This window comes from Thunnus albacares, chromosome 1, assembly GCF_914725855.1.
Source record: "Thunnus albacares chromosome 1, fThuAlb1.1, whole genome shotgun sequence".
Taxonomy (NCBI): Eukaryota; Metazoa; Chordata; class Actinopteri; order Scombriformes; family Scombridae; genus Thunnus; species Thunnus albacares.
Window position 1 is genome coordinate 6,522,225 of NC_058106.1, and position 18,641 is coordinate 6,540,865.

The 18,641-nt window shown below is 38.6% G+C and overlaps 1 protein-coding gene across 1 annotated transcript in view; it reads right to left on the reverse strand.

The window, feature by feature from the left end:
- si:ch211-186j3.6 (neural-cadherin) overlaps nucleotides 1-18,641 on the reverse strand; it is a 260,357-nt gene that overhangs the window by 99,613 nt on the left and 142,103 nt on the right. The window lies entirely within an intron of this gene.

An 18,641-nucleotide genomic window follows, 5' to 3' on the forward strand; every position in this document is an offset into this window, starting at 1 on the left:
TTTTTCTTACTTTCAATCCTTCCCTCTTGCTCTGGCATCTTTCATATATTGCAGACACACCATGTGACCTTTTCTGACATTTAGTTCTCCCATTCATACATCACTTCTTCAGGGTATGATATCCGTTACAAAAAACTATATTAAAACTTGCTTAATACTAGCAGATGTTTGATCCAAGACTGAGATAAAACAAACAAAATAAGCAGAAGCACAGCATTTCAGTTTGAACCAAGTCAAAGAACCTTATGAATTTCTAATTGAACAGACTTGTTGCATCCAGTTGGCTGGAATATGTAAGTGGACAAAGCAACAACATTAGAGTGCTGGGAACTCAGAGAGAACTTCTAGGCAATCATGTCTCAAAAAAGTCAAGCTATCAAAAGAGACAAAAAGGAAAAAAGAATCTCTGGGGAGGGGGATGGAAAGCAATCTGGTGGTCACCAACTGTATGTTGAAAAAAGTAGGCTGAAATATACGGAATCAAAATGTAGTTACTACAGGTGGTTACTGATTACCCTAATAACCACAGCAAATTAATGTGTTACATTGTTGATTCAATTATTTGTACATCCCCAAGAAAAGATAAATTAGGCTGCATGAAAAGGGACAAGCTTTTTGTGCAACAGCCGTGTCTCTCCCTTTACTCTACTGCATTCCTCTGTTTGATGAATACAAAGTGAAAACGTTCTGTTAACTTGTTAGGTTGTTGAATGTGGGAAAACCAACTTTCATAGTTCACTCCATCTTTACTTATCAGACTCCTCTTCACTGAAAGATGTCATAATCAGGTATATTAAATTAAGCCTACCTATTAGACAGGTTTATCAGTATACTGTAATCATGAGCTCAGTCTTGTAACTTAAAACAATGATTCGATTAAATGTCCAACTGATAGATCACGTTGGCAAATACTGTCAGTATATTAGCTTATACTTTCCAGCATGCTTGGTATTGTATTAAAATTCCCCTTTCTCCTTATTCTTTTTTAAAATTTAAAGACAGTTACATGATGAGTGATGTTTTATTATATGTATAATTATACATGTCTCAGATTAGCATCATGGTCCTCCCTCTGATCAAAATCAAAATAATGCAAATCATAATGAAGATACGTCTACCACACATTCTGTATAAGTCACTTTATCTGCAAGTGTTGCATATGCCAGCACTGATCCTTGTCTGAACATGGCAACAAGCAATACAGCAATACAAGCTGCAACAGTTAAATGCTGTAGCTCACAAGGGGCTAGATATGACATTATTGTAATAGAAATAAAGTCAATATTTGAAAATCAGGCCTTATTAGAAAGTGAAAGTTACAAGTGGAATGAGGTGGAAATTTAAGGTTGTGACAATGTAGAATAATAAGTTGCTCCAACCTGAAGTAACTTAACAGAAACAAATTCTGAGTTGGATAAACTCAAGGGCACAAGGAACTGAGTTCATTTGTCTAACTTCAAAGTTTGTTGAGAAGAGTTTTCCCAGCTTTTTCATTTTTAGAGTGTATGACTGTGGGCTTGTGAACTACGGTGAACAAAAACATACTTAGTGTGACTACTTAATGCTAGAAGCTGAATGTTATTGTACTATAACCATGTACTTGAAAACCAATGAGACTATACAATATTGAAATGTCCAGCATCTGAATATTTCAGACTCCTACTACTACTAGACCACAACGCAGGAAATATTTAAACATGTCTGGAATATACCACCAAGCAGAACTAAGTCAGAAAATGAAATACATTTTATCTGCGACAGCAGCTTTTTAACCTTTCCAAAGTGCTTTGAGCTGGTTTTTATCTTATCCATATCCCAAATGATTCTCTCTCATTTATCAGTTTCTCAATATCCTTTGTTTTTCCTTTTATTCCTTTCATTCCTCCCTGTTCTTAGCTTTATATGAGCCTGTTAAGAAGGTCTTGCATTCTTTCAGCGGAATAAAAAATTCCCCTCACTCAATACACCTGTTGCTAGCAATTATGAAATATACAAATACAGCCTCCCGACTATAAACACAAACACACAAGTCAGAGAAACAAGGTATTTCTCCAGGGCAATTCAGCTGCTCCTAATAAGTGAGTTTTTCATTGGTTTATGTTATTCACACTTCAGCTGCTTCGCAAGATATTCCATGTTTTAGCCCTGTGGATCCTGCAAAATCACACACATTTGCAAAATCATGTGCATACACACACACATGCACATCTCAGTGGTGTTCTGTAGACAGCTCATTTCTCAGAAATGTGCCTTCGTTCTCACTCATTTTCCTTGCCTTTGCATACACAAACACACACACACACACACACACACACACAGTTAGATAATACACAGCTCACATACAATACATGACTCTTGTGCAAATAAAGCAGGGACATGTCACTTCACTGCCTTGAGACACAGAGACACATGAGAAGACAAATAAGCATGTTGAGAGAATGGTAATGTAACATGTAGAAACAGAAAAGAGATTAAGTAGAAATGAAATGAGAAGTGATGTGCGTGTGTCTGCATACAGTATGTGTATGAGTGCAATTGTCTGTGCTGTACAATGCAATAGTAAAATTTATATTAACGATGGACTGAAATATCAACTACAATGATACTGCTGCTGTGTTGCATAACTTTTAATTTTTGCTTCTGGACATAAGCTTCAAGCCTTTGGCCTTTCCCATGGCAGCAGTTGATTGAAAGCTTGAGATCAGGATATTTAAGCAAGGCTAACTAGCTTGCAAGCTAGGTTTATGGTGTATAATGTTAGCAAAGGTAAGCCAATGTCAGACAAGGCAGTTGCCTCTGCTGTAAAAATTCACTGTTGACAGTTTTTATAGGAACTTTTTCTTCAGAAAATATTCCCATGGAAAATGTAAACTGTCATTCTGTGGATTGTTTGGCATGAGATTTGTTTGCGTAGTGTGAGAGTTTGAGACAGAGCCTGAAAGCGTGTGACTGACACCAAAAGCATGAGAGTTGGCAACCCTGAGCTGGCGTTTGCTGTTTCTCTTTCATGGACAGGGTTGTGGTGATGGCAAATGACCAAACTTACAACGGGTAGTCCTGCCTGCAACACTTCGCACATTACTCTGTGTTTTAGCTCATGGCACACGGTAATGCATGGATTGCTCAGATCACCGATGAGGCAAACTGCCCGTGTGCTCTTTGGCACTGAAGTGATATTGCAAACTATTTTTAGTTCCCACCCACACAGATATTGGACCAAATTACTGGTATCGACATAGTTGGAACCAACATTTTCGATCACCTGGAGAACAATAATGTAAGGAGCGTAATCAAGGCAGAAAAATGAATAAAACTTAAATTTCCACTTTATAGTAATTACAATTTTGACCAATACATAAATACAAAAGCGAAAACAACCGCCAGAATAGGATATATGTATCCATTTTTATAACATTTTAATTTCTGTTTGACTTCTAGCCTTTACCACGCTCACATAGACCCCATAATGTGTGTGTGCCTGTTTGTGTGTATAATTAGAGGCACAAGGAACACATCCACGCCTGTATTTCCATTTTGGCAACATCATCCTAATTCTCTGGGCACGAGACAATCTGAGACATAGTTTTAGTCACAACGGCCAAGCCCTCCAATCCTCTTAAGGCAGCTTTGTTTTGCTCATTCGCTGTCTGCTGGGAATTGTGTTTGTTAACGTCAAACCGGGAGCTGTAATCCCTCCCTCAACCCGTAACCCCCTCACTCCCCGAATCTCATTATTAATCCCAGTGGCTCGATTATCTGCATGTTCCTCCTTCAATCTTGGGCCATAATCTATTTGTATGTGTGTGTTTGTATGTGTTGGGGTGGGGTCATATCTGAAACTCCCCGGAACAGAAAACTATCCTACAGCAATTCTATGTTGTATTCCTCTTATCTTTTCTACATGTATTGTTTCTTCTGCTTTCACCTCTCCTGTCTTTCCTACTCCTCCCTCCTTCCTTTTTCTTGCCTGTCATGTCCTTTTACCATTTCCTATTTTCTTCCTTCTTACTCTCCTTTTTACTCTGCACTACTTTTCCAACTTATGTTCCTCAAGTCTCATTTTATCTACTTTTACTTCCCTTTTCCTGTCTTCAAGTCTCCTCTTTTTTTCTCTCATTTTCTCCCATTGTCCCCATCACTTTTCTCTAAATCTCTCAAATTTTTCTCTTCCTCCTCTTTCTTTCAACCTTCCATTCCCCCTCCGATCCTAATTTTCTCCTTCCCTGACATCCAATGCCTCGTCTCCTTTCCTCTCCTTAACTCGGAGAATCACACAGCAGATGTTACAGAGTTCAGGTACTGTAGTGTGATTGAAAATGTGACAATCACACAGCATCCCTGTCTTTGACTTGACAACTTTGCCTGCTTTGCGTTGTTCTCACCCTGTCATCTATTTGGCTGATACTTCACAAAGAAACATTTCCCCCACTTCCATTCTAACAGTCTTTGGCCCACATTCACTTTTCATATAATACATGCAGCACATGATATTTCAGATGCATAGAAGCTGCTTAAATTCTCAAATTTAAGCCATGTTCGCAGTTTTGTATTATATAACAATGGCACAAAAGGAAACACCATTTTCACCTGAGAGTAAAACGTTTTTTTAACATTACTTTTTGGCAGTTGAATCAACTTCGGCTTAGGGAAGGCATTTACAACAATGAGGCCAACAGGAAAAGCTTTTGGCCAGTGATAAATGGCTTTACTACTTCACCTACAAAGCAAAACTTTAGTGTAAGGTCTTCTTTTATAAGTTGAAAAGTCTCCAAAATTGAAGGCGGAAGAACTATCTACACACACGCACAGTGCTCTCAAGCCTTTGATATGAAATAAAGAAGAGAATTTGTCTAGCATTACTGGAAAGAGGCTGATCACATTGCTGGAGAGGATGGTCTGTAACATGTCCAGGCAAGAGGAGGAGGAAGTGTTACAGTAGGTGACACAGCCTAAACACAGGAATCAGTGTAGGTGGTGGGCTGCGACAAAATGACAGGTGACAAATTTAAGGAAAAAAACAAGTAGCTTAGGAAGGTGTTAGGCCACCACAAGCCTTCAAACCAGCTTCAGTGCTCCTTTTGCATAGATTCTCTGTAGCTCTACTGGAGTGGTGAACAGCATTCTTCCCTAAGATATTCTCTCATTTGTAGTGTGTTTGATGATGGTGGTGGTGTTGGATTGAGTTGAGATCTGGGGACTGTGAAGTCCATAGCATAAAATTTACATGATTTTCATACTTATCAAACCACTCAGCGAGCCGTCGTGACCTGTATGGAAGCATCTGCATTTGTTCTTTTTTCCCACTCAGTATTCTCACTGAATGGAGTTTTAAATTAATCAAAGCAGTGAGTTTTGGAGGATTTGGAAAGTAGTTGAAATTAATGCAAAATGTCAAATTCTTCTATAAACTATGTGATCAAGCCTCATCTAGCCACATCAATTATGGAAATACAGATTCCTTAGAATATGAGGATGATAAACACAAAAAAATCGGACTAAAGTGATTAAGATATTAATCAAAGACAAAGAATCAAACTAAAATAAGAAGTAAAAACTTTTACTATGTTCAGTAATGCAGTGGTGTGCAGCTTTAACAAACCAGATGCAAGCTGGACAGAATTCATGCAGCATCACTGGAACAAGTTTTGTTAAAGAACTTTACATACGTTATTAATACTTCCATTTTTATGATTAACTATCTGATCCACACAACCATCTGCTTGGTTTTTGAGGGGTGTGTACAGCTATTAAGACATCTGCTCCATCAGTACTGTGAATTAATTAAAGGTGTCTAAATATGCAAAGCAATGCTACATTGTTTGCAGATTAGATTAACAGAGAGCAAATGAGAGGAGGAAAAGTCCACATCGCTAATTGTGTATGCATGTGTGTGTGTGTGTTTGCGTGCATGTGTGTAATCCAGGGATTATGTCTAGCGTGGATCCAGCCAGTCATCCTGCTCTGGTCCAGCGGTGAACCACGTTACACGCCGTCTCCAGCCAGCCAGACTCAAATCCTGCCCTTTTCACTCGCTGCTTCTAATTAAATGAAGCTGAAGGGTAAAATTAACTTCTACAAAACACAGCAAGGAAGGGTTAGGGTTAGGGTAGGGTTAGGACTTTATGTTCATCTGCTCTCACATATGCTCAGAGGGTGTATACGCATGTGTGTGTGTGTGTGTGGGGTGGGAGGGTTGAACATTCATGTCTGTGCTGATGCTTCAGAATTAAAAAGTATTTGAACATCTTAGGCAAAGAACACCTGTAGCAGCAGCTGCTATGTTTTTTTTTTTCCCCTGTGATGTTTAAATTCTGCCAAGGTCTGATGTCTATGCATATGTGCTTCACCAGTTCCCTGCCTGTCTATAGCAAATGTAGATGTACCTCTTTACATTATCATTTCAAAGCTAAAATCAATCATTTATTTTAGTTGTAATCATAATTTTATAGCATCTGCATGGTTGGGCATTGTTAGATGTTCAAGTCAAATTGAAATTTTATTGCATGTTTTTATTCTGCTACAGCATACAGATCTGCCCTGTAAATGACATGGGAGTCCACTCTGTTCTGATAGCCAGCTCCCGGAAGCTGCCCAGATTTCCGACGGCTCCGGAGGCTACATAAACAAACTAGAGTAGTAGGATTTCACTTCTTTTTCTTGTTCTTTACTCAAAATGTCAACTTTTCAAATACATCCATACATGTTTAAGCCAGAATCTGATCCGAAATATACAAGTGGACAATGTGAACAACCCATAGAACAACCTTAGCAACAACCTTAGCAACGAAGACTCAGAATGACAGGTTTTTGCATGTGCGTCAGCAAAGTAGAATAAACGCTGCAAACAAAGCATTCATGGCTGGTTAAAGCCTGGGCTACTAACTTATAGTGGGCATTTTACATTCACCTTAAGTTTTGGAACTTTTGCCATGGGCATTCTACATCACATCAGTATATAAATAACAGAAAATCACAAAAAGCATGATATATGATTCTTGACTGAATAGCCTTTTAGATTTCAGTATTCTATGCGCTGTTACTTAGAACCATTGCTGGTTAGCATCTTGCTACTTTTCTGGCCGACAATGCTGGCTGTCTTAGGCTGACTTAAGTGTGTTCGTACCAGAGTCATCACACAGAAAGTGATATATTTGGTGCCATTTTTAACCCAGTGACATCAGCAAAAAATGGGAGTAATAACTACATTTTTAGACATGCTAGCTGCATTTCTCTAGGGAGTTAAATGTCTCAATAAGTATTAGAAAAATTTCAATAAAATTTGGTGTCGATAGCCATAGTGCGCCTTGGATAAACTCTAATGACTTTAGTGTTTCTCTGACTTTTCATCTAGCATCAACAGCAGGTCGAATCCTTCACTTATCCATTGAATTACCTCAAAATCTACAGGATGGATCAGTTGAGAAACTTGTGCAGACATTCTTGGTCCCCAGACTATGTATTAGTGATACCTTAACGTTTCCTCTAGCGCCCCCACAAGGTGTTTGAGTGAATTGTCTTAACAACCTTTGGATAGAGGGGCATGAAATTTGATACAGACATATGGATATATGTCCATCTCAGGATATATCTTATCCAATTACTTTTCTTCTAGTTCCATCACCAGGTCAAAAGTTTAATTTGTCCAATATTTTGGTTTATGACCAAATACCTGCTAAACTTATTCTGTTCAGCAGGTACTGCTTAAGTTCACTTGACTGACATTGCATGTGATTCTGGATGCTCTGCCATTTTTGTTTGTTGTTCATCTTTGAATATAATTTTCTTTACCTCCAAAGACAACAGAGGGCAACAATGCACATAAACAGATTTCAGCTTTATTTTTGAACCATTGCGAGTGAGAGAACTGACTCTTAATTTCATCATAACGTTCAAATTCTGCGTGGAGTTACAGTTAGGAAAGTGATTAAAGCTTAGATCCACACACTGGTGTTTCATTTAATTGGTTGCAAAGAGCCCTTCACTTTCACCATTAAAGATCCGAGCCTGAGGATACACAGAGCATCAGGCTGAATTACACAAAGTTAAACAGGGTCATCATCTCTCCTCTACCACTAGAAGCACCAAAAAGCTTATTTCATCATCATGTTTAGAGTTAAAAAGATTTGTTGAAACACTCTCACCCCATTTTTGGCCTTGTTTACAGAGTGTTTTATGCTAATGAAGACACTTTTCTTCAGTTCACTTGTTTGCCTGGGATTCGAAACAAGACCTGGCAGCATGTGACAGCTAACATGCTAGATTTTTCATCTTGTAGGAGGTTGTGAAAGGTTTGTTTCTATTTATATCTCGAGGGAACACAGAAATAAACAAGAGCTGTATTTTGAGTTAGTCTACACCAAGAATATTCTGAAAATCTCGTTTTTCATCTGCATGTCAGACTCCATAACAGTAGAAAGGCCAAGCAGTTAAACCCTGTCAGGCACTGCTGCACTGATGTCTGCATCAACTGAGGTCTTGTAAACTAAATGTTATGAACCCAAAAACTGCAAAATCAGAGCACAGTCCCCTGACACATAATGTCTGAAAAATGGAGGTATGTGCTTTATATGGGAAAAGTGTGGGAAATAAAGTGTAAAGCTATAATATGTAACTATTTCACATTCAAATGTCTAAAAACAACTAGACCTATGTTATATATTTTGTTGAGTTGTGTACTCGCATTATCCCAAATATTTCCAACAATTTTCAAAACCAGAGAAATCCGTAATTTAATCAATGTAAAGTTCTGTTTAAATTGGTTGCCTGTCAATGGCGTTTCACCCCCTTTACCAAAGAGTATATGTACACAAGATGCATGTTTTGGCGTTGTGGTTTTTGGCCACAGTGGCGTCTACTAAAGAGTATATGCATACAAGATAATACATTGGTGTTGTGGTTGTCCTTCATAAACTCATAAATTGACTTTTATTCAGTTAGTAAGCCATATTTTTATGATGAACTTTTTAGATCTTGGTCATATTTAACTCCATCTTATAACCAGATGAAGGATTTTAGTCATCAGACTTCTGGATCTTAAGTTATCAGAGAAACAAGCTGAGCAAACGTTAGCAGCAGCTCGACTAGCAGTCCCTCACAGACATCCTGTGCCTGCTGAACAGCATCAGAGAAACACTAATTTTTTTTTTAGGTGAAACTACTTTATTCAGGGTTTTTATCAGTTTTAATCCCTGTGTGTGTGTTTTTCAAGAGGAGGAGACCTCTGTGGATAATTCAGCTCCCAGTAAAAACTTCCTGAATGGTGAACACCAGAGTAATCCTAACCTGGAGAAGCTGGTTCTTTAAACAATAAAGACAACAACTCCCATGATCCCACGCTACTTTACAGCATAATCCAACTCTGTCCTTTGTTATTGTTTTGACTGAGAGACTCCTAGCGTCAGAAATGACATACTGTACGTTTCACAATAAAAAAGTTGGATGAAGTACTTGTGACTAGAAAAGTTAAATCTGACTTTGAATTATAACAGAAAAGTACAATGAAGTAATGTTAGGTTGCATCAACTGTCAATATTCCTTTGACACAACAGCATTAGATGCCTCAAGCTAACCTTTACTAAACTGTGCAGTTTTTGTTATTGTTAAAGTTTGTGGTTAAGGAACATAATTTGGTTTCAGAGTTTATAGTCATTTCACAAAACCTTTAGAGACTAATGGAAATCCTTAGAAGACTGGATAGCAGAACAGAGATGCATGACAGTTTAACCAATTCAAAATAAGGTTAAGGTGTAAGTATATTTTAATTTTTTAAAATATTTTAAATCTGACCCATTACAGCAAATCTCACCCAGTTAGGTGGAATTTTAAGCAGTCTTACTTCACTTTATCCTTTCTACATCTGCTTGACATTGTGGTGTCATCCCTGTATTGATGGCAGTGGCTTCTCTGTCAACACGTCAAAGCCGCAGAGAAAATGTTCCATTTTCACATCATTTCCTGCCTAACCCCACTTGCTACTTATCTTAAACTCTGTATATTTCTCATCATGTTTTTTAGTGCCTGTAATATATGCAAAATCAGATGCTGTATAGTTGAGCTTTGACATTGGTATTAAAGGATGAATGCAACAGCCATTCAAGTGCTGAATTGTTGCTGGAGGCAAGGGAGACACGTTCAGACTTGGGCACCAGGACGTAGGAGCCTTTTGGAGCTAATGAGGGTATTTTGTACAGAGGAAATTGTCAAACCTGTCTCCAGTTGTCCACTGGCTGTTTTTTCCCCAAATTCTTTGAATCCAATAATGTAAAAGAGGGATATTTAGGACATGTGTGGGAAGAATTTAGAATAGTAAATCTTGACAGATCTATATTCCTTGCTGTATTTAACCATACCTGGTGTTCATACCTATTTAACACCTGAAGAAACAGGTGAAAATTTAACCTGAGAGCAGAAAATTGCTGTATTTGAGTCTAAACAGAAAAGCTGAAATGCCGTCAACATCCATCCTCTTTTAGCAATAAACCCTTGTGTTTTGTGGTCATATCCTGTAGCCGGTTCATTTTCTGCTCTCATTCCACTCTCTTAAAAGAGCACTGACAACTATCTGCATAGAATGTCTGAGTGCAACCCCATATCCTATAAATTAGATTCATATCAGAGGTCCCCATCCAAAAGAAAACCTTGGAAATCCTGTGCGAACCTGATATGCTTGAATTAAAAGAAAAGCCTGGATGGTTAGACCCGAGCCAATAGACCCAAGTATAAAAAGACGTGATCCAAACTGGTCAACCAGAGCAACACTGGCAGCAGCATCATGAAAGTGAAGATGGAGCTTTAATTAAACAGAGTAGTAGTGCATGTCCTTCATATCAAGATCCCAGGCCACTAGCTTGAATCTGGTCACAGAAAATAAGGGGACCGTGAGGACTTCTAATTCATATTGAACCATTTCATATTAGCAATTTAAACCTTAAGCCAGGCTGAGACTCCATGAGTTTTAAAATCCTAACCAATTTTGAAATCGGGCTGTATCACTCACATAAGGAGAAACCTCACAGATGTTCATCTCTCTAATCTCAAACATGCACACACTACCAAGATTTGAAAATAATGGCACATCACACACTACAGGATATTATTAAAATTATCGTGCCAGAGGGAGCAATGCACCACCTCATGTGATCTCACATGATCTCATGAGGAAGCAGATGTAAACATAATGGATACTGACATGGTGCAATAACTTGCTTTTGTAATGCTCTGCAGTGAGAAAAAAAAAAAAAGCAGAAGGTTAAACAAGTCTGGTTGAAAAAGTGGTTGGTATTGGTATACCAGCTGGTATCGGCTTCCAGATACGGCAGCGCTGATGAATGTAAGTCCAATATTCACTCACTATTAACAATTATGCAGCTAATAGAGGTGAAAATGACAGGAGGAATGGATTTCAGAGGACTCTCCTCCACTGTAGAGTGATGTAGGCAGTCTGGCTTAGATGATCCGTGTGGCAGCAACGGGCCCAAACGGGCCCGGCTGTGGTGAACCAGCTATGCGGTTTCCCTCGTGTGCTTTAGACAGCTCTTCTGGTTTCGTTCAGGATCCTTTCAGTGTTCGTCCATCAGGGGTTTTTTTGTTGTTGAGAGCCAAACTATTGTAGAAGTTTCCTCCACACAGCAATGACAAGCAATATGAGGCTGACTTCCTCTGTGTGGATTCACTGCCACTGTTTCTCAAAATGGTTAATGTTAAAATCCAGGCGTATGATGAATAAAGTCCTTTGTCCAGTTAAAAGAGATACTTAAAACAATCAAGATCTTAAAAAGTATAATGTAAAAAAGTGGCTAGAACTGGATAAAAAGTCAGTTTAATACAACAATTCTGGCTGCGGTTCAGTCAGGCAACCACAACGCCAACGCATGTGTAAAAATAGACAGTGAAATGATCTGTTGATAGTCATATTGACATTATACTAGCAACATTACACCTTTCACTATAGTTTCAATGCCTATATCTGTAGAATATGTTACAGACATGAAAAAATATGCAGGTCAGCCTGCACAGCACACGCTGGTGTAGGAAGCCTCACTGGCAGGGAACTCACAGAGCTTCTTTTCTTGATGCCTGCTTGCTTTCTGTAATATTAGCTCAAACTGGGACTCCTGCTTGTTGTTTTACCTGCTTCCAGATGGAGATTTGGCGTTGTTATTTTCCTTATTTGTCGTCAGTTTCCCTCCTGACGGTTAGTTTGGAGGTTTGTTTGTCAGAGTGTGTTTGGCTTGTGTGGGAAACGTGGTGTCGTCTGGAGGGATTTTCTTCACTTGGAGCAGTGACAGCAGGGGTTTAACATGCAGGAAAATCAGTATAATCAATAAAAAAAACCTTTCCTGTGTGAGGAGTGGATGTGGCTGACACAGAAGTAGTCCCAACCAGACCCCACCATGCCTGTCAGAAAGAAAGCCGCTTTCTCTTCGCATATTATTTATTTTTCACAATTGAGCACACGCTTCTTAACCTTTTTCTGTCTAAACTAGATGTGAATAAAATTTATACTGAAATGATATGAAACATGATATTATTGATGACTACTATCAAAGTCAAACTCTATATAGAAAGATAGAGCTGGCAGTAGCAGCACCGCAACAACAACGTTGTCTGTGTGGACACCGCACGTGTGCGAGCCGCAGCAGTTCAGCGACACACACGCACTGCTCAAGCAGAGGTAGGCTGTGTGGCCTCGGCATAAGTTCAGCAGGCAAACTGTTCCATTCTTTACGTACAGAAATGGTGACTGAATGCCAGATGGCACTCTAAGCACATTGAGGAGATTTCTAAATTGTGACCAGAGAGATCTGCTGGGGTTATAAAGTGACAGCATGTCTGAGACGTACCATGGAGCCAGACCAGCAAGTGCTTTGTAAACCAAAAGAAGGATGTTGAATTGTATTCTGAAAACATCAGGTAGCCAGTGAAGGTTCTGGTGGACTTGTCTGATCTTTTTGTCCCTGCTAGAACTTGTACGGCAGAGTTCTGGATAAATCGTAATCCATCTATGGCCACATTACATTTTCCCCCAAACATGGTTTGTTAAAGTTACATATGAACACAATTACAGTGGAAATCACTTATAGTGATCGTGGTTACAGTGATGAACCATTCAATCATTAATTTTGATCAATCTTTTTGGGTCTTTTCATACATGATAACATATTATTTGACCAAGTAAATCAAACTGAAGGTTTGTATGCTTTAGGAGTTTCAGTAAACTGACCCAAGCATGCTTGGTGTAGCTGCACTCTTCTTGCCTCATACTGTAGCTGACAGTTGCAACGTTGCCAGCACTTCTCCCATTCAAATTCTGAATTCCTCCCCTTGATGAAGATGTATGTTCAGCTGTAACAGCTGTAACTGAATTCAGGAATTCCCTTTAGCATGAATAAAAATACTAATTGCAACTTCATTTTCATTCAACCTTATCTACAGTTTCAACACACCAGTGAGAAACAACATACTCTGCTGTTAATGAGCAAAATCAGTGTAAAAAGACCTGGGAGTTAAAATTAAGAGCTCAGTGGATGTGGGATTATTAGAACATTTACTGCTACAGTATTAAATAAAAGCCTCCTTTAGTGACACTGGGCAGGTCGTTTGTTTTGATGTGTTCATTTCATTTAAATTTTTTAATCACCAAAATCATTTGGGTTTTTCCTCTAAACTAAACACAGCATGAACACACACAGTTACACACATCACCACAGGCATTTTGCCTTCATCTCTCCAGCACTGTCTCAAAAGCATATGGTCTGAGGTTATGTTCAGTCCTTTAATTTCCTCCTAATTCCTCCCTTCTCTTCCATCTTTTACCCTGCTCTCCTTCCATGAAACAACACAGTAGCCTTCATTCACTTGCCTAGACACCACTGGAAGCTGGAATCAAATTCCTTTCATAGATTTTGTGTGAAAGTCTACCTACAATTCTTGAGTTTAGATTCAAAACACACTGGATGCGATAAGTGTTCATTGTCCTTTGACAGTTCTCTGTTTCATACCTTTGAGCTCCTTTGTGGTCGGTACATAAAAAAGCATTAGCCAAACTGGAACCTGATTTACTGTGTCATACTTCGCTCTAAATAAACAAACAACACATCCCACATTCCCCAGCTTCATAAGTCTGGAGGCCAGGTAGTAGACCGACTAAGCTGCAGCAGTGGGAATTCTTAAGAGCTGGAATAAAACTATTACTACAAGATGTTTACTGATCTTGATGCACCAAGAGAGAGCATTCAAACCTCAGGACAGGCCAGCAATCTCAGTGTGTGCTCTCTTTTTCAATGACAATATGAGCTGCGTGGGATTTCTCTGCATTGTTTATGTCTGCTCTCCCTACCTGATCCTGCACACAAGCTGTAGGATTAGCTAAATAGTACACAGGCTTACAACCATATGTATTAGCCATACAAACACATGTCCAATGTCCTTGAGATTATTTATCCTTTAGAGCTGTTCTAATTAATGCACCACCATTTTTGATATGACATTTGATTTTAAGCTTCTCAAATAGCTATGATTTCATATTTTTCATGGTGGGAAAATCTTTGTGCTAATATTAAATTGCATGAATGTAAAGTGTATGTCCAGAACTGGTATGTCAACTGGTCCACTTATGTTAACTTCATATGGGTGTAGCAGGAACGGACCCATTTGCAGAGATCAGCATGCAGGTTGACGAAACCCCTCTTTATTCTTACAGCGATCAGGACAAAACAGGACAGAGCAAAACAGAACAAATAGAACAAGGACTGAACAAAAAACCAGCAAAACTTAAAAAGTAACTGAACTGACGAGGAGATGAGGTGCAGGTGGGGAGATGGGTGGAGAACTCAGGAGAGGGGAGTGAACAGACAGGGAGCCAATTGGCTGGGAAAACACAGAGAGCAGGGCAGGGCTGATGAGGCTAACACAGGGCAGGTGTGGGGAAGGCACAGAGCAGGGCAGGGCTAACGAGGACAAATGCAGGGCAGGTGCAAGGAAGAGCACATGAACACACAAGGGAAACACAATAAGAAAACCAAAACCCAGAAAACACAATACTCTAAATACAACCCACACCAACCCGTCCAAGAACTACCATGAACCTAAACCCATGTATACAACACGCAAGGCTAAACAACAAAAGACAATCCAAACCCACCACCCAAATATAACAAGAAAACACATCTGACCAAAAGGACTAAACAGAAGTGTAAACCAGTAAACCCCAAGGAACACAAAGACAAATAGAGACCAAAAAACACACAAAGTCCAGGCAGGGTGTGACAGATTGGAATGAGTGGTCTCAGTTAAACCTACGAGCCTTCATATACCTGCCCATTTGTGTGCTAATATTTTCTTACTCTTAGTGAATCATGTGAGAGGAACTCAACAATGAACTGATCATAAACAAGTATTGCCAAAGCCTGATATGTCTTATTCCTCTGTGCCATCAACCTCCATTGTTGTCTATTTAAAACACAGTACTGAGCCACACCATTGCACTAGGTGACATATTCCTTCATTATCATGATCACACACTGTAGTGTGAATCCCACATAGACCCGCCTGCTGTCTGAAATAATCACTAGAGAAAAAAAATCCACAACAAATGTGCTAGTTCTGAAATGTTTGCTGAGAACTTTGAAAAATGGAAATATATCTTTGTGACCTGATTTTAAAGATTTACATCTTCAGTAGGAAGGTATATGTCTATGGTAAGCATGTACTGTAGCTTTTCACTTATGGTTGTTGTATCTCACTTAAACTTAATTAAATCAGTTGTAGCAGATATCAAACACAAAATAACTGTAAAAAGGCTACAGATTCATCATATTTGAAGGCAAACTATCTTACATCCAAATCCAGACTGTAGTGCACCCAGAACTTGGTTTCCAACATATATGAATCTGTGCCAGAGGTTTGTGTCATGGTTGACTGCGCTTCATTTATCATCCCCCCCTTAACAGTACACACCAAGCTACATGAATACACTATACATACTAATGGGTAAGCACATTTTAAAAGTTTAAATAGCATATTTGTACCATAAACCATACAAAACAAAAGCTGTGAAATAGGCTAACAAAGTATCTAAAATATAAATACTCACAAAGACTGTGAGTAACTTGATAATTTACGGCAGATCCAGGATTGTTTTTTTTGTAATTTATCACTAACATATAGGGGTATAAAGATTAACCGATATGTACTGGAAAACCGATACATGAGTCAGAGATTTGGCAACAACCACAGATCCAACCGAATTCTGAACAAACTTCGAAAAATGCCTGTAACTTCTGTGGGCATGTGTGTTGATGCTTGCGACTCGCACCTCTCTTGCTGTCTTGCTACATTTCCCGATGACACACCTGCTTCCCCGTGTTCATTCTCTTCAAAATGTGCAGCGGTAACATAAAAGATGACGGGGGAACCACACACCTTGCTACTAATTTATGAAGCTTTTCTGTACACTGACAGAAAAGTTACTGAAAGGAGCTTCAACAGTGTTATTGAAAACACCAAATTCAGAGGGATGACACTGACCCAGAGACTGAGGTAAACAATACACAGTGAGTAGCATTTTAGTGGCTATAAAGTGTGTCACTGCCTACGTTTACTACTGTTAGTGTGCCAGAAGACAAACTTTTCTGGAATATTTATGATTTAGTATTTGAAACACGACTTGAAGAAATTATTTATTGTTTATTTTAGTCACACTTGTCATTAGGAAGGAATGAATATCAATTCCTACTCCCAACTGAAATGAGTCATATTGAATCGGCTCTGTATAGCAGTGTATCATATTGTTATAAATGTGTCTGTATGGCTGATGTATCTAGATACGTATTGAATCGTCTGAGAGGGAGATTCATGCCCCTACTAACATAATTACAAGATAAAGAATAATCAAATCCCTGAAACTACAGTATGACATGTCAAAGTTGCTTTACATTTAGAGGTTTTAAAAATTATTCATTATACATCATGCAAAGAGCTAGTTATTACACAAATATGCTAAATCTTATACACCTGACAACAAAGACAACAACAGAGACCAAAACAGACTGCTACAGTCATCTTAGCAGATGAGACAGATAAGACTAATCAAGCCAACGTTCTGTTTAATACAGAAAAAAGTCAAACCATTGGAAAAATTATATACATATATACAAAGCCTTTAAAAGGAATTTATGTTGATACATCTTAATGTAGGTCCATTCATAGAGAGACATCACAACAAACATTTATTTCCTGGCAGCTGATGGACAGAAATGTCAAAGTACTTTGTTGCACCACTTAATGCTTTTAGTGCACACTGGGTCGTCAGAAACAAAGGTGGATGTGAAAATGGGCACAGCTTGAGCTTTTAATGTTTTTTTTTTTTCTTTTTATCTTGTACTGTATTTATAAGCAACTGTATGTGATAATGGAAAGAAAAACGTTCTCCATAATTTCATGACATATTTTAGCGGGGTATTCGTCCATGTGAGTATCAATATTACTTCATCCAGAGGACAGAGTTCAACAAACATCTCATTTGAAACTAGTGTATCCACGTTTGTGCATAATGGATTTGAGTTGATCTGACTTTGACACAAATTATGATGTAAGTGCATCTGAGGAACACAAAATCTATGGTCATATTTTATGTAAATGTTCTGTTTGGGTATTGTTTTAAGTGAGACTAAAATATTCGGTCATGGATCACAATTGTTGTTTATTTTCTCATTTGCAATGACAGGGACTTATACAGTATTTTACATAATCGTTTTCTACTGTGAGTGATGCCAATAGGAAGTATTGTGTGCTTCTCAATGGACCCTCTTTGTACTCATAGCATCCCTCTCCAGAGTAATGCTGTGAAAAAAGTGTTGATACACTGATTTTGGATGGCAGCAGTGTACTATTTTTCCTGTTGCAATCACACTATGCTAATGAGGTTAATTAAGGGAATATAATTGAGCTTCAACATTTCAAAATGTCTTCTTTCCTTCACTTAACTCAGACAATGACAATGTATGACTATTAACTGATGTATTATTGTACAAGCATAAATCTACTGCAGTCTGCAGAGCAATCTGTGTACTGACAACAATTTTCTGGTGGTGCAGTTTTTCACAAGTGAGAAAGAGTACAGCCTTGACCTGCTCTATGTGAAAATTGCCCTGAGATAACTTTTGTTATGATTTGGCACTATACAAATAAAATTGAATTGAAAAAAAGATCCACTGGGCTCCTTGACATCGTACCCTCTTAATGAGGCATCAAGTTTAAAGCTAAGAGGGCAGCTCAAACACACTATTAAACACCAGCAGGAGGAGAAAGCCAAAGATTAAAATCACTCTCCCAGAATTTAACCACCATAGCCAGGAGACAACAAGGAACAAAGACAGTGAGAGACAGGACAGCAAAAGACACAGTAAGAGAGAAAGATCCTCCAAAATCAAAAGAACAGCCTGAAGTGTCAAACGAGTTCCCTAGATGGCTGGACCTTTAGTCTTTAAAACCACACACAAAGAGAAACATAAACAAGCAGACAGAGATAGTAATTCTGCTCTATTATCATGTCCAAAATAACCCTTCGCACCCTGTGATTTTTCCATCACCAGCCCATTACTCCTATTGTCCCATCTCACTCTGCTGGCCTTCTAAACCAC